The sequence below is a fragment of the Triticum aestivum genome, chromosome 5B (genome assembly GCF_018294505.1).
Source record: "Triticum aestivum cultivar Chinese Spring chromosome 5B, IWGSC CS RefSeq v2.1, whole genome shotgun sequence".
Taxonomy (NCBI): Eukaryota; Viridiplantae; Streptophyta; class Magnoliopsida; order Poales; family Poaceae; genus Triticum; species Triticum aestivum.
Window position 1 is genome coordinate 712847010 of NC_057807.1, and position 17097 is coordinate 712864106.

A 17097-nucleotide genomic window follows, 5' to 3' on the forward strand; every position below is an offset into this window, starting at 1 on the left:
CGTTGCACTTGCCGAGCCAAGATTTCATCAGCTGGCAGCTCTCTGTTTACTAGGAACTTGAGGATGGGCTGGGCCCATGAGGGTGCTGCTATTTCTTCAATTGCCACTATTGCGACTTGGACAAGGGCGGCTGGGCTGGGAGGCGGCGGGCTGGAGTCCGCGGCCGCTTGCTGGATTGGCGAAGTCCCCGGGCCGACTGGCGCAGTCCCCGGGCCGAGCTCTGGAGTCTTCGGGCTGGCCGTCGCAGTCCCCGGGCCGGGTTCTGAAGTCCCCGGGCCGGCTTCGACTGCGGTATTCTTGGAGCCGCCTGTAAGAATTCTCGTGTCGTCTGCTGGTGCTCTTGAGTCGGGTCCGACTTCTTCAGGGGGAGCCGGCACAAAGATGGAGTCTGATTCTGGTGAAGGCTTGATAGACGGCTTGAGGAGGCGCTGAAGGGCGACGCCGGATGGTATCGCTTGGCGGGTGGAGCCGACTCGTGCCAGGGCGTCTGCTTGGTCGTTGTCATTTCTTGGCACGTGAAGGAATTCGCACCCCTCGAAATATCCGCTGAGTTGCTGCACCAGGAAGCGGTAGCTCGCCATGTTTGCATCTTTGGCATCCCAATCGCCAGACGACTACTGGACCACCAAATCGGAGTCGCCATAGCACAGGATCCGGCAGATGCCGAGTTCTTTGGCAAGCCGGAGCCCGTGAATGAGCGCCTCGTATTCGGCGACATTGTTGGAGGCGGCGAAGTGGATTTGCAGTGCATACTTGAGCTTGTCGCCTTTAGGGGAGGTGAGGACGACGCCGGCTCCCAAGCCGGTGCGCATCTTGGAGCCATCGAAATGCATCCGCCAATGGGTGGAGTCGGGTGCTGGCGGCAGGTACTGGGTCTCGGCCCAGTCGACAAGGAAGTCGGCCAGTGCTTGCGACTTGATGGCGGTGCGAGGCTGGTAGTAGATGGTGTAGGGAGCCAAATCTATGGCCCATTTGGACACTCAGCCCGAAGCATCTCGGCTTCCAATAATCTTGGCCAGTGGAGCTGTGCAGACCACAGTGATTGGATGCTCTTGAAAGTAAGGTTTCAACTTCTTGGCGGCAAAGTGCACGCCGTAGCACATCTTCTGGTAGTGGGGGTAGTTCTGCTTGGAGGTCGACAGTACCTCGCTCAGGTAATATACCGGTCTCTGGACAGGGAGCGCCTTGCCTTCCTCCTTGCGTTCAACTACGATGACTGTGCTGACTACCCGGCTGGTGGCGGCAATGTATAGGAGCATAGGCTCTTTAGGAGTCGGAGCCGCCAGCACAGGGGGAGTAGTCAACATCTTCTTCAACTGGAGAAATGCTTCGTCCGCCTTGTGGTTCCACTCGAAAAAGGTGGTCTTCTTCATCAGTTGGTACAAAGGGAGAGCCTTCTCGCCCAGCCGACTGATGAATCGGCTGATGGACGCCAAGCAGCCAGTGAACTTTTGCACATCTAGCAGTCGGCGGGGGACCTCCATCCTCTCAATGGCCTTGATCTTTACAGGGTTGCACTCTATGCCGCGTTCGGAGACCAGGAAGCCAAGGAGCTGGCCAGCTGGTACTCCGAAGACGCACTTCTCAGGGTTGAGCTTGATCTGGAATCGGCGCAGGTTCTCAAAGGTTTCCTTGAGGTCTTCCAACAGCGTTCCACGCTTTTCCGTCTTCACCACCACATCGTCTATGTAGACGTGGGCGTTTCTGCCGAGTTGCTTGAGGAGGCACTTCTGCATGCAACGCTGAAAGGTGGCGCCGGCATTCCTCAAGCCGAACGTCATGGTCAGGTAGCAGAAGGCTCCAAACGGCGTGATGAAGGCAGTCTTCAGTCCATCTGTCGGGTTCAGCTTGATCTGGTGATATCCTGAATATGCATCTAAGAAGCTCAACAGCTCGCATCCGGCTGTGGAGTCTATCACCTGATCAATTCTTGGTAAAGCAAATGGGTCTTTGGGGCAAGCTTTGTTGAGGCTTGTGTAGTCAATACACATCCGCCATTGCTTGTTCTTCTTCAACACCAGGACCGGGTTTGCTAGCCATTCTGGAAAAAACACCTCCATAATGAAGCCGGCTGCTAGGAGTCGGGCTATCTCTTCCCCAACAACTCTTCTCTTCTCTTCTGACAGGCGGCGCAAGGGCTGCCTGACGGGTTTCACATCAGATCGGACATGTAACTTGTGCTCGGCGAATTCCGTCGGTACACCTGGCATGTCTTTAGGGGACCATGCGAAGATGTCTCGATTCTCACGGAGGAAATCGACGAGCTCGCCTTCCTATTTGATGTCTAGGTTTGCTCCTATGACAGCGTGCCTCTCTGGGTGCTCCGGGTCCAAAGGTATCCTCTTTGTTTCTTTAGCCGGCTTGCACGAACCCTCAGCTTCCAACTCCTTGGGGTCGGGCGACATCTCTGGCTGCTTGCCGGCCATCGCCACAACCCGATCAAGAAGCCGCCTCTCAGCTGCGATCACCAGGGACTCGGCCAGCCGACTGCTCTCAGCCGCGCAAGCGGACGACTTCCTGTAGTCGCCAGCTACGGTCAGAATCCCCTTCGAACTCGGCATCTTCATCTTGAGGTAGGCGTAGTGGGGGACCGCCATGAACTTGGCCAAAGCATGTCGGCCAAGCAGTGCTTGGTATGGGCTTTCGAGGTCTACCACTTCAAACCATACTGGCTCTCAGCGGAAATGATATTTGTCTCCGAAGAGGACGTCTATCAGGATCTTGCCGATTGGTGAGCAGGAAAGGCCAGGTACAATGCCGTGGAACACAGTTCGGCTGCTCTGAAGCTGTCTTTGCTTGATTCCTATCTTCTCCATGGTATCCTTGTATAGGATGTTGATGCTACTGCCTCCGTCTATCAACACTCACGAGAAGCGAGCGGCCCGCCTATCTGTGGCCAAGGTGGCACTCAAAACCAAAGCGTAGGAGCCCGGATTCGGCATCACCTCTGGATGATCAGCTCTGCTCCAACTGATAGGCTTCTCGGACCAATGCATAAACTCTGGAATATCTGATGCTACTGCATTTACTTCTTGCTGCTGCAGCCGTCTGCTGCGTCGATCATCAGCCACACTGGTGAACACTACATAGGCTCAGTGCTCTTTCGGGTACTCATCTTGTACGGCACCGACTGGCCTGGCAGCCGGCTGCTGGGGCAGCGGTGGTGGCGGCGGTCCAGCAGGCGGAGGAGGAAGGAGGCCGTCTCCCTTGGTGATTCTGGTGAGCCAGTGGCATTTCCGGGTGGTATGGTTTGACGGCTTCGCGCCGCTGTGGAACTTGCAGGGACCATCTAGAGTCTGCTCATAAGAGAAGGCCGGCAACCAGCTGGACTTGCCGCCTTTCTATTGCTTCGCCGGAGGCTGCTCCTCCGGCTGTTGGTCTTCGACTGTCGCAACCTGCCGGCTGCTGGAAGCCGGCTGCGGGGCCTTACGCTTGTGATCATTCTGTTGCTGTCGCCGACTGGCGTCTCCAGCCGGACTTCTGGGAGCCTGAGGGGCCACCTTGCCAGTCGCACTAACTTGAATCTCCGTCTTCATGGAGGAGTCGGCCGTGGCATACTTGTCTGCTATGATCAGCAACTCGCCGAGGGTCTCCAGTTCGTCGTAGAGGAGCTGGTGCTTGAGGAGGGTGCCTTCTCTGCACCCGGCGGTGAAGTACTCGATAGCCCGCACCTCGTGCACGCCCTCGCAGGAGTTCCGGAGCTCGCCCCAGCGTGTGAGGTAGTCGCGAGTTGACTCATCAGGACCTTGCACGGACAAGGAAAGCTGGCGCGGCTTGGGGGGTCGCTTGTACGTGCTTGTGAAGTTGCGGACGAAGGCCTCGGTGAAGTCGACCCAGCTGTTGATGTTGCGGGGCTTCAGACTGTTCAACCATGTCCGGGTCGTGCCCTGGAGCATGAGTGGAACATACTTCACGGCAACACGCTTATTGCCATTCGCTATGTTGACGGCTGTGGAGTAGTCAACTAGCCAATCTTCCGGCTTCACGGAGCCGGTGTACTTGGGCATGTCTCGGGGGAGCGTGAACCCTTTGGGAAAGGGCTCATCTCGGATGCGGGGTCCGAAACAGGGAGGAACCAACTCGTCTTCTTCTTCCAGTGCCAGGGATCGCTGAAGTCGGTCAATCCGGTGGCAGGCGTCGTTCTCTCCGACTCCCTCTTGGCGGCCAAGGCGGTCGCTAAGAGTCGGATGCTCAACAGGTGGCGGGGAGACCCGCCTTTCTCTTCGTGGTGGGGGAGGCAGATAGTCGCCCTGCCGTTCCACTACTCTTGGGCGGCCGTCTTGGTCGCGCTCGATGGTGATGCGAGTCCGACTGTGGCTGACAGCCGGATCCTTGTCTTTTCTTCCGCGGACACCGCCAGTCGGTGTCCGGGACGTCGCGCCTTGATCTCGGCGGGGAGGTAGGTCGTCGTTTTGTCGTTGCGGCGCCTCCGTGCGGCAGCCGGCTTCATTCTGCGCGGCAGCTGCTTTGAGGAGCCGCTGGACCCGCTCGGTCATCAGGCGGCGCTCTTCACCTTCGAAGTTGTCTAGCTCGTCCGCCGCTACCTGGGTGGCGCGGATGTTCCCCGCAGGCGTGGCATACACGGGGCGATCGGCCCCGAACAGGTTGGCGACGACCACGCCGCGTTGCCGGACCGCGCCTAGGCGGCTAGGCCCAGTCGGGGCCGGCGAGCCGCCCACAGTGCGATCCATCTCATGTTGATAGGCTTCTGACAAGCGTCTCATGCTTGCCAGCTTCTTTGCGCCTTCGACGATCTGTAGGCGGCGCGTCTCTAGGGTTTCGGCGTCGGCGTCTTCCGGAATGGGTGTGGTCAGGTCTCGTAGAGCCGCGTCGAGTGGGTCATGAGCTCCCTAACCTGAGTGCTCGCCATGACTGATGACAATCACCTCCATGACGGCGCTTCCGCCGCTCTCCTCGTGAGGGAGCGGCTCGTCGTAGACCACCACGTTGGTGGGGAACGCGTCGAGCGACACGGCGTCGGAGTCGACCAGCATCGGGTCGGTGGAGCCTACGGACTCCAAGTCCACGGCAGGCTCATCGGGGACGTGGAGTTGGTCGAGGAGGCCCGCGAGGAGGCTCTCGGGGCCACCCGTGCCTGTGTCGGATGCAGGCTCGTCGGAGATGCAAACCTCACCAAGAAGATCGGCAAGGCAGCTCGCCGCGCAGGCATCGTCGATGCCTTGTAGCCCGTCGGGGCAAGCGCCATCAGGCGTGCCGGGCTGGCTACGCTCGTTGGGGAGGAAGAAGGTTCCCGTCCAGAGCAGGTCTCCGGACAACGGTGCACCTCGCCCCACGATGGGTGCCAAATGTTGGGGGTTGGGTGCAACATATGCCAAAGGATGGCTTATCATGGTGGGAGCGAGTAGAACGTCGCCGGTGCCAGGAAACAGAATGAGGCGAAGACATGCACGCCGGCGGATCTTACACAGCTTCGGGGCTCTCCGAGGAGATAATACCCCTACTGCTGCTCTGCGGGGTCTCCGCATGATCACTAAGGCAAAGTGAGTACAAGGTTGCTCCTCGAGCTGTATGCTGGAGGTAGGAGAAGGCAAGGCTAGCTCTCTCCTTCCTATATGATCTGGTCTAGTGCTAATGGATTCGAACCCTTTACATGGGTGCCCCGGGGGGTTTATATAGGCCTACCCCCCGGGGTACAATGGTAATCCGGCTGGGCGCGGGTCCCAGCCGTCTGTCTCTCAGGCCGCCGTCTTCTCCGCCGACTGATGGGGCCTGCCGACTGGCGGGCCCCGTCGACAGGTTCGGTACTGTAGCCGTGCTTCTAATGACGCAGGCTTGGTCATGGGGTCATGGCAACAGTGCCGCCGCCTGACGGACGATCACTGTCGCCATTCCTCGTCTTGTCTGGTTAATGGCGGGTGGGGCCCGTGGGAGGGGCCGGCCGACTCCAGGGAGCCGACTCCCACGGGTCCGTCTTTGGGGCGTTCTTGCCGTTTTCTGTGCTCTCGCTGATGAGCGGGTCCCGCCGTCTCTGGGTCGTACAAGTAGGCCGTCGTGGGCACAGTGCGCCGCCCACTGAGGCTGAGGTCAAGACAGGCATGGCAACAGTGCCGCGCCATGATGGAGATCTCCAGCGATATGGCGCACTGTAGTCATGCCAGCCCCTCGTAAGCAGGATAGAGACGGCCACGCTGTGACCATATCCCGCCCCGTCCATCGTGGCGAAGGCAGGAGATGGGTGGAGTCGCGGGCCGACTCTCTATAGCCGGCTTCTCCGGAAGTCGCCGGCCATGAGTCGGCTTATCTTGGAGTCGAGCCTGGGTCTCGGCTAATCTTGGAGCCGCGCATGGGACTCGGCTAATTTTGGAGTCGCGCCTGGGACTCGGCTTGAGGGGCACAGCCTGCCCCGATGTCCTGAAAGGTTCTGGGGCTCGGGTTTGCCTACCCGTGGCCCATTATTCTGACAATACAAAGAAATGAAATCATAAGTAGTAAATGAAAATAATAATAGGGAAAAAAGAGATAACAAGAAAAGGAAAAGGAATCAAGAAAAAACTAGAAAAAACAGGAAACAAGGATAAAACACACAATGATTTATCTCGGACCAAAAAAGAAACTAACACCTAATGGAATACGACATTTATGTCAGCTCAAGCAGTTCCAATATTATTCCATAAAAAAACTACCATCCGAGAGAATAAGCATACAAGATGGTAAAAACAGAAGTGTACCTTATGTTGGGGAAATATAATTATATTGTTTTGTTGGTTCAAATACAGGAAGAAAAGCAGGTAAACTAACCTAGTTGGCTCAAATCTTTATCTTTACCTACTAATAAACCAGCGATCGCGTCTGGTTGTACGTCGCCGGCCGTTTTGCAGAAAAGTTCCCTCATTTTTGAGAAATTAACCCGCACTCCCTTTTCAAGTTGTTATCTAAGAAAGCGCTTCAGTTTTACAAAAAGGACCGTATATTATTTTGTATTCAACCCGCGGTCACCTCAACAGAGCCATCACGCACGCAAACTCTGTCTGGTCGTGCCTTTACGTTCGATTTTTTTGTCCCACATCGCTCCTCTAAACTGATTCTCATTAGTTTATATACAATTGCAGATTATCCGTAATATCAATCAGACTTCTCAAAAAACAACAAACATACTGCAAATACATGGGAGAGAACAATGAGGAGTGAAGAAGGATCCGCACAGACTTCTCAAAAAACAACAAACATACTGCAAATACATGGGAGCGAACAATGAGGAGTGAAGAAGGATCCGCGGGCGAGTCCCTCGGATTCTTCTGAGAATCAGAGGCAAAAAAAAAGAAATAACCCATCATGATGGGAAGGCAACGAAGAGAACCGGAGTCCTCGAGAAGGAGAGGGTTCCGACGGCCGCCGTTGACCGCGGGCGTGACGCGGACAGAATCCAGCGGCGGCCGCTGGACGAGACGCTGGCCTCCTCCTCACGGTCAACACGAGCAGAGGCGCGCGAGGATGAGCGCCGCGGGATCGGCCGGATCCGGAGCACGGGGCGGCGAGTTTGCGGGGGGCGGGGTGCGCTCTATAAGATAGGAAGAGGAGAGATGGGGGTGGTGATGTGAGGTGGATGGAGAGCAGATGAGGACGAATGAACGAGTCGACCGACAAGAAAACCCGGATGGGTCGGGGGCGGTGGGTGGGTCCCATGAAGCACGTGGCAAGTTTGACGCGTGTGCGAGTCGAGCCAGCGGGACGAGTCACGGTGCGCTTGATGTCAAAGAAAAATCAGTTGGTTCGGACCAACACTATGAAAAGAAATTGCACTGAGTTCTCTTGGATAGTAGTACGTGCTAGCACTGATTAAAAAAAACGGAATTATTATTACTTAATGTTGTTTTTACATTATCAAATGTAATAATTAATAGTGAATAAGAAATATTTCTTAAGGAATAAGATATTTGAAGCTCACCGGTACTTGCTGACCAGAACTTTGAATGTCATCGATGCCGTTGGTGAGATAGGGAGGGATGAAGAGTAAAGAGAGTGCGACAACGATGGATCTTGCTCGCGTTCTGTTTCGCCCCTCACAATAGCTGGGATTGCGAGATATAGGGATTAATATATGATCTATTTGAAGCTGTTACAGGTATACGGATGATGTACAATTATTGTCGCACTGAAGGAATAAAATGTTTAGATTTCTGTATTATTTTGACACAGGATTATTGAATATCAACATTTTGTTACACATAATTCAACTTCTTTAGAGCGAGTTGAAGTAGTGGGTTTTATTACCAGAGAAGAAGATTACGAGCTTTTGGAATACAATAGGACCTTCATAAAGTGGATCTCTTATATTTATTTTTTATCCGTTGCAACGCACGGGCATTTTTGCTAGTACGTAAATAAATAAAAAACAAAAGGAGGCATGACATGCCATTATCAATCTATAATGGAAGATTTAACCAAAAGCAACGACTTGTACAGTTGTACTCTCTCTCTCTCTCCCATAATATAAGACGTTTTTTGGCACTACACTAGTGTAAAAAAACGTCTTTACACTATGGGACGGAGGGAGTACCTAGGAACGGATTACTGCCGCCACCATTTATAAGCATCAAAAGAAAAAAATACTCCAGGAAACAAGGGAAGGGCTCTCTCAAGAAAATCGGAAGACAGAATCTAATTAAATCATCATCTTCATTTGTATATGGAAGTTGCAGCCAGTAATGGATCGATAACAACAGAAACATGCCATGGCATGGCAGCAGCATGATCAGCACGCATGCACTGGGATTGATTCTAAATGAGCCATCGAGAACCTTATAAACGACTATAAACAAAACCATATAATTAAATGGCCATCTGCTCACAATCCAGCATGGCAAAAATAGACACACCCGGTACCTAGTGGTTTGCACAGGCAGGCCCAAGATGTATGCTATCTGGAGAGAATAACCACATTAGCAAGTATAGAAAGTAAAAGTAGTAACATGATAAGATAAACTGCATACATGAATGAATGAAGCATTGCCACAAAAAATAAAAATCGCTCTGTTGAAATTAGTAATCTTACAGGGTTCCTCTCCTCGAGGCGCCGGAGTCACGTTCAATTCCTTTCTAACTCACAACGGTAACAGTAGAAGTAGTACAACATTAGTCAGTCAGCTACTTGAGAGCTCCTCCGTCATCAAATATGCTCCTTGAGAATCCCAGCGAGAACTTGGTCACAAAGAAACTGCTCCTTGGAATTGCCCGCTTCCTTGAGCTCTGCCTCATTTTTGCAAGGTTGGGCAACCCGGAACAGCGATATAAGCCTGCACGCATAATTGGCAAATAATAGTCATGTGGATGTCAGCTGGATGTTATAGCACAATGAAAATTGAATACCTAAAGAGAAGAAAACAATAAGAAGTTGTATTCCAGTGACGCATAGTTGTTTGATGCAAGTTCAATTTCTAAAAGTTGACAAGGTTAGCTACAACTAATACTGCATCTTATAAGATAACAACTGCAGTATATATGCTTCTGCCCTTGAACTGTACAGACCGAAACAAAAGTTCTAATGCAACACTTGAAAAAGAAGGCCCCAGGCTGCATACCTTCTCTGCAGCAGGGATAGAACACCGGGAGCAAAAACAGAGAGGTGGGCGGCAACAATGGCCTCAGAGAAGATGCTGAGGAAGCCGGGCAGAGGACGTCTGGCGTCGAGATGGAATTACCCAGCTGTAATTTCCCCGTTCCTCTCCTGCACTTGGCCAAGGGTTCCCCAATTCTGCATAAGAGACCAACAATTTTGTACAAACAGCTCAGTTGAATTCGACTTTGGGGATGTGAGAAATCTTGTGGGCATCCTCCCCTTGGCACCTCGCAATCAGACTCGGACATCGAACAATTCTAAGTAGCTTCAAAGCAGAGAGATTCTGTATGCTTTCAGGCAAACATGTCAGGCTGGGACAATCTGTGATGAAAAGTTCTTCTAGAGAAGTCAACTGTCCCAACCATTCCGGTAATATCTCCCGGCCTTTGCACTGTAGCAACCTCATTTTTCTAAGAGCGGTGAGATTCTTCATGCTTTCGGGCAGAGATGTCAGCTTAGGGCAATTGTGGATGTGAAAGAGTTCTAGAGAACCGAGCTGACCCAACCATACCGGGAGTGTCTCCAGGTCATTCAACGACACCAACCACAGTCCAGTGAGAGAAGTGAAGCATCGCATGACCTCTGGCAAAGTCCTCAAGCCACTGATGGAGTATACATAAAAATTCTCCAGGGTGGTAAAGTGTTGAAAACTATCCCACCTGTCTTGAGAGAAAGTACAGTTCTTCAGAACGATCTCAGAAGGATGAATATAAGAGGAGAGGTTTCCAAATCCTCGTTCTGGCAAAACTGTGTCGCTGTTGCTCAAACCCCAATTCATACTTCTTGGAGGATATGGTAGGAACTTCAACTTTGGACAGTCCACTACAAACAAAAAATGCAAATTGGGGATTAAGAACTCTTTGTTTTCTTCACCTGTCTCTGTTGTCCACCATTCCACCAAATTCTTCATCAACTTCAGTGTCAGTACTCTTAGTTTCATACAAGGTCTGCCCTCGCCATAGAATTCCTTACCGATTTTCCTAATATTGGGAATGTTTTTCAGACACAACATTCTTAAATTTGGCAGCGCCCCGAATGGAGGAAGAGAATCACATGCTTCCAAACCATTAAGAGTCAGTTCGCTGAGAAAGGGGAGATAGGACGAGATGTGAAACATCCAGTTAGGGAAATCCTTGCTGCTATACCCAAGTAGCTGAAAGTGTTCAAGAGTCCGAGGAGGTACGAGCCTGTCCAGCACTGATTTACCTCCTTGGTTTTTCCAGACAAGTTTAAGCAACCGAATATCTGATTTATCACGCAGTCTGACTCTGTCTGCATCTTCTGGATGCCTGACATTTTGAAGCCCTGCAAGTATCAGCTCTGAACAAGTCAATCCCACAAGGTCCACTATACTGCTGCATCCTCTGCTCTCTATCTCATGTATGTCATGCCTTACTGTGCCCACAAGATTTAGACGCTTTTGAATGGCTGGAATCTTCTCAAGCAGCTTAGAAGTTGCAGTATCAATCACAAACTGGGTGAGACTGGTCATGTCACCAATGCTATCAGGGCAGTCATACATATATAGAAGGCCATTCATGTGCAGTATTTGAAGCTTAAGGTCACCAAATGAGGAGGGGAGCTCACTGAGCCTCAGACAGTATGACAAATAGAGACACCTCAGCTTAAACAACTTGCATACTGACTCAGGCAATCGTCGGAGTTTAGGACAACTTGTTAGGTTCAAATACTGAAGCTCGACGAGGTCACCAAAAAAGTCAGGGAGTTTTTCAAGGTTATGACAATCTGAAAGATCAAGGTACTTCAAATGATTAAGTTGGCAAAATGACCCTGGCAGCATTGAAACCTTGTAGCAACCAGAGAGGTTCAAGAACTCAAGTTTCTCAAGGTGGCCAAAATCAATTGGCAGGTTTTCTAGCTCATGGCAACTCAATAGGTTCAGATGCTCTAAACACGGAAGGCTTATATTTTCAGGTAGTTTGGTGAGCTTTGAACAACTTGACAAGTTTAAGAAGGAGAGTTTAGGAAGGCTACCAAATTTATCAGGGAGCTTTTGAAGAGCACAACAATCTGACATGTTTAGGTGGTGTAAGCATGTAAGCTCACAGATTGATTCAGGCAACTCTTGGAGTATACGACACCCGGATAGATTGAGAAAAAGGAGTTGAGAGAGCTCCCCTAGTGATGCAGGCAGCTTACTGAGGATGCTACTGCCAGATAGGTCCAAATAGCAAAGTTTGCCGAGGCGACAAATACTGTCAGGTAAGGTTTCAAGCAAGGAATTTGACAGAATAAGAGTTTCCATGTTTTGGAGTGTATGAAAATTCTTAGGAAGTGATGTTATTGGCAAGCCTGTGGCATCAAGATACCGAATTAGCTTCAATTGACCAATGGAAGATGGCAGCACCACGCTACTTGGAGCTGATTGGCCTTTAGCTGAATGTCCACTTAGGTCCAAGACACGTATGTACTTGCACCGAGAAAATGCCTTTTTCGGGAGTTGCATTCCCCCCAAATCCCTAAAGTGGAGGGATCTAAGTTTGCCTGGAATATATTTGAAAACCTTAGGATCATTCTTCAAGTTGGTTAACTGTGCATGCCGGTAGTAATGAGGTCTGTTCCAGCTGGTGCTTTTGGTAGCATCGAGATTAATGAGGTCATCAAGGACAATTCTTGACACAAGATCATGCACCAAATCATGCATGATGAGTTCTGGAGGAGTTTTGAAATGCAATTGACTTGGACTAACCTGCAGAGGTAACTACTATCAATATAGTATCGTAAGGAGAAACGTAAAACAGCGACCGTATAGCAAATTAAGAAACGTAAAATTGAAACTTCCTGAAAATCTGTGGAGCCCTTTACAAGAACTTCCCTACACAAAATTTTAACTACAAACTATGGATTGTCATATAAAAATATGAAATTTCGCTAACCCATCGGTGGTGGCCCCTGCCCCAAAGTTGGTCGAGGGGGGAGGGGGGGGGAGTCACATTCACACTGCTCCGGGTGGAGGAAACGGAAGGCAAACATTAATCTTAGCTAGGGCTAGTGTGGTCTCTTCTTCGGGAGATGGCACTCATGGCTTGGGGTCTGACAGAGTGGAATGCTCCCCTCGTCCCAATTTACATGGCGACCTTGCATTTCGTGATTGAAAATTGACCATCAATTTGAAAAATAATATGTGAGTCACGTGTCATAAAAATTGTACCACTGGAAACATTTTGAGTATGAATTGAATGATGATTTTTGTGACATATAACTCATGTTTTTATCGACCAAATTGAAGGTCAAAGTTGAACCTTGAAATATGTGGACACCGTGTAAATAGGGAAGGAAGAAATACAATAATTTTGAATAGTGCTACCATATGCACTTGGCCCGTGGTTATGTCTTATCTGAGCCAGATTCACGTGAACCACATAAAGGAATATGAATCATCTCTCGTCATTTATTCCTGTCAACTGTCTCTCTCAATACCATCACCGGGAGGGGTCTGGCATGTGTGACCGCCTTTGCAACCCTAAGGGACTAAACCTAAATCCCTCTCCCGAAGCCTAGCCCTCCCTTGGTCCCTCATCCCCTCATAGCTGCCCGGTGCCACCCTCTCTCTTCCCCATATTTACCACATGACCACGTCGCCGCCGCCAATTGCCACTTCACCAGCAGCCGTTTGCTAGCCCGATCCTGCTGGCCCGCCCTATAGCTCTCCTGTTCGCTCGCTGCCCCGCTCCTCCGGGCCGTGCACACTAAAACGCTGGCACGTCCCGACCTCGCCTCTGGTTGGTACTAGTAGTCATTGGTCACAACACCTCCGTGAGCTACGTATCCCTGTGTCGTGGCGCCTTTCCAAACTCTCTGTCATCCAGTGACCACGCAACCACCGACATACAATGTTGTTGTATCAACAACTCAGACAGGGCAGGAATCCTCTGCGGGTATCGGGGACGAGGAAAAGCTTGCCCTGCGAGTGGGGATAGGGACGAGTAGTGGGCGGGGCAGGGAATACACGACAATACCTGGTCGGGTTTCTCACTGTTAATTTGAACTCAATTAAATTTTATGAGTTTGTCGCCATTCCCAAGATCACTGTAGTCATGGTCCATGGAATCGGTCTCCGGGCTACGGCCTGTTTTGAAATATATAAGGTAGAACGTATTCTACCTTTCATTTCAAAAAAAAAATGGTCCATGGAATCACAATAATGATGTGGGCTGCCTAGAGGGCGACCCAAAAGATTCTAGACTAGCGGAGGGCCATGGGTAGAGTGTAAGGATTAGTGCTCATGGTCACGCTCACACACACCACCGAGTGCGGTTGCGCTGTAATTTCTTTGTTTCTATAACCAGCTCATGAACTTTTAAGTCGATCCAGGTCTGTTCCCGCAAAACTGTTGTGTTGTAATGTTAACCTGGTAGCTCTAGCAAATGACATCTTGTAGTTTGATACTCCACTAAGTTAAGATAGAATTCGAAAGCCTTATTTCTAAACTTATTAAATTAATATACATGTAGGGGGGATGTAACTTCCTTTGCAAAAAAAGTGGCGGGTTGCCAATGTAATGCCACAAATTCTCACTAGAGAAGAATAGTACCATGCACATAATTTGGTGGACTATAACTAGGATTGAATCACCATCATATATATGTTCTAATTTTGTGGCACACAATATAGACATTAACTCCAGGAATCGAAGGATAAGAAAGAATCTAAAACTAAAAAATATAAAAGGACAAGGAAGAATCTAAAACTAAAAAATATATAAACCCAACGTAGTCAAAATAAATGACCTAGTAAAGTATAAAAATGAAGTTATCAATGCTAATAATAAATGTAAATTTGGAGATGGATATACGAAATCATTAACATACATGAAAAGTCAAAGTGTAGGGACTAATCTAAGACCATACCAGAGTACAATTTATGAAAGCATGTTCTTGTCTATAAATAGAGTAAAACAACATAATGGTAAAAATGAACCAGCCATACAACGGTACAAGAGAAATGGTGTCTATAGGTACTAACCGAAGCGGATCCTGGAATCCGAAGAAAGGACATTCCCAAAAGGTAGTTGATACACCTTTGACCATCATACCCTGGACAAATGTATCCAAGTGCATTCCATTGCCGGATTAGACGGTTGCTGTCCATGACAAAGCCCTTGGAGAAGGCTGCCAAGTACGTGAAACACATTTTGAATTCTATCTTCATGCAGTAATAGCTCAGCATTAGACTCTCTAATGTTTCCTTCTGATGTTCTTCTTGAAAATCCAAAACAACCTTGGTGTCTCTTATATGTTCCCATGCCCCCACGGTCCTTAGCTCTGACATTACTTGCCCAAGAGCATTTGCCACGAGCGGTAATCCTCCACACTTGGCTGCAATCTGCTTTCCAATTTCTTCCAAGCCAGTATGGTCATCATCAGGCCCAAATGCCCTTTGCTTCATTAATTCCCAACAGTCACCAGGTTCTAAAACATCCAACTCTATTATTTCAGACTCAGGAACTGGGCAAATTTTCCTCTGATTTGCAAGAAAACCAGTGCGCAATTGTTGCACTATGCGTAGGTTTCGGGTAGTTACTATAACACGGCTGCCCTTTCGGCCATGCTGTAACATCTCCTTGAGCCTTTCAAGATTATTTCCATCTTCTTCCCAGAGATTATCCAGAACAATCAAGTATCTTCTAGTAGCAAGTTCTTTGCTCAGATTATCATACAGAAATGGCAAATCACAGTTGTCAAGGTTGATAGTGTTATTCATCATTCTTTTCAGGATGACACTCCCAATTTTGTGCAAATCAAACTGCATGGACACATTAACCCATATTGAGATGTCAAAGACACTGACCCTCTTGTCTGCAAGAACTGATTCAGCCAATGTTGTCTTGCCTATGCCACCAAGGCCCACAACTGGAATGATGGAGATATCCTGGTTAGCTTCTTCACTTGTGAGTAGCAGGCTGATTATCTTCTCCTTCTCCATACCCCTCCCCACCATTCCAGTTTTCATGCCAGCAGCATTCCAGTTGGCTGCAAGTGTTTCATTGTTTCTGCTCCCTTCTCCCCTTGCTTCCTGCGGCACAAGACTGAGCCTCGTTCTGCCCTCCTTTTCAATTGCGTCTATTTTTTCCATCACCTTCTTCATCTTGTGGGGCATGGTCATTCGCTGCAGGAGTTGATTGTTTCTGGAAAACCATAAGCTGACCTGCAAAGATAAAAGAGTTTAAGTCAACTTCAGTCTCTAAGAACATCTTTTTTAGGATTCTCATCTGCCTCACTGATTGAGCCATGGCATAATCAGATACACAAAGACATTTGCTCCAACCACAATAAACGCAGAATGGATATATTCACAAAAAAAAACGCATAATTAATGGATCCCTATCTTTTTAGATTAGATGAAGAAGAATAAAAACATCTCAGATATCCCATTAAAATCACAAGAAAATACTGAGTAGTCTCTGGAGGCCTCTGCACAGACCGCAGCTCACCGCTGGAGACCAACGCCGAAAGATGGCTTCTTCTCCTGAAACCGATACTGTGTTGCCCCGTGCTTGCTGGCCACCGCTGTAGAGGGATTGAGATCTCAGCTGTTCGTTGAGACGACTCGCTCGCTGTTGGTCGTTGGATAATTGAATGGTGCAGCCACCCCTAACAGCGAGACAAACCTACAATACGGAAGCCGCAAGAGCGGTGTACGGTACGGCCAGCGACGAGGAGAGGGGAAGAAGGAAAAGTAGAGTTACCTTGGGCTGGCTCTTCTTGATGAGCTCGTTGGCTTCCAACTCATCCAGCACGTCCTCCACGTCATAGGCCACACGCTTAAACTTGGTAAGCCACCGCTCGTACACTCTTCCGTCTTCTCGTCCTCCTCGACGCGACCTCTTGTCGGCATCACCCAGCACGGCCTCCACATCTTTCATCTTCTCCCCCAACTTCAACACGTCTTCTTTGTACCTCCACTGCAGAGTGACCTCTGACAGGACGTAGTCGCCGAGCTCGCCGCCCAGCTTGTCGAGGACCTGCTTCCCCACGGCAGCCGCAATCACGCTCATGGCGATGGCGATGAGAATATTGCTCCTGTGCTGTGCTTGTGAATTCTCTGTGGGGTTAGAATTAGATTAGGCAGGCCTTTGGTTGCTGTGTGCGCAAAGCATTGGGTTCAAAACAAGAGACAAGGAGGCCTTTCTGCTTTGCTTTGCCCGGGCATCGAAATTAGGATGCTGATGATGGAACCAAAGTGGCAACAAGCCTCGCTTTTCAAAAAGCATAATGGATGGAGTGAGCATCTTTCTTTTCTTCAGTCCAAAGACATTCTAGAATGTGTGTGCACTGGCCGGTGCGCGGAAAGGGCAACTGAATATGTAAACTAACTGCCACTTGCCATGCTTGACGAATATACTAATAAATCGTTGTGAGGTTCCCCCCTTCACAATCATGCTTATTGCTTAAAGTAGTTGCCGAACCACTTTATTTCATTTTTTGGTGATGCAGAACATGAAGCGGTTTGCAGAAATTTCAGAGAGCCCTCTGGAAACACTAACAGCAGAACGAAAT

At 49.6% G+C, this 17097-nt stretch overlaps 1 pseudogene; it reads right to left on the reverse strand.

Moving 5' to 3' along the window:
* Nucleotides 1–8630: 8630 nt before the first annotated feature.
* LOC123114491 (putative disease resistance protein RGA3) lies at nt 8631–16735 on the reverse strand (annotated as a pseudogene).
* Between the last annotated feature and the right edge of the window lie 362 nt (nt 16736–17097).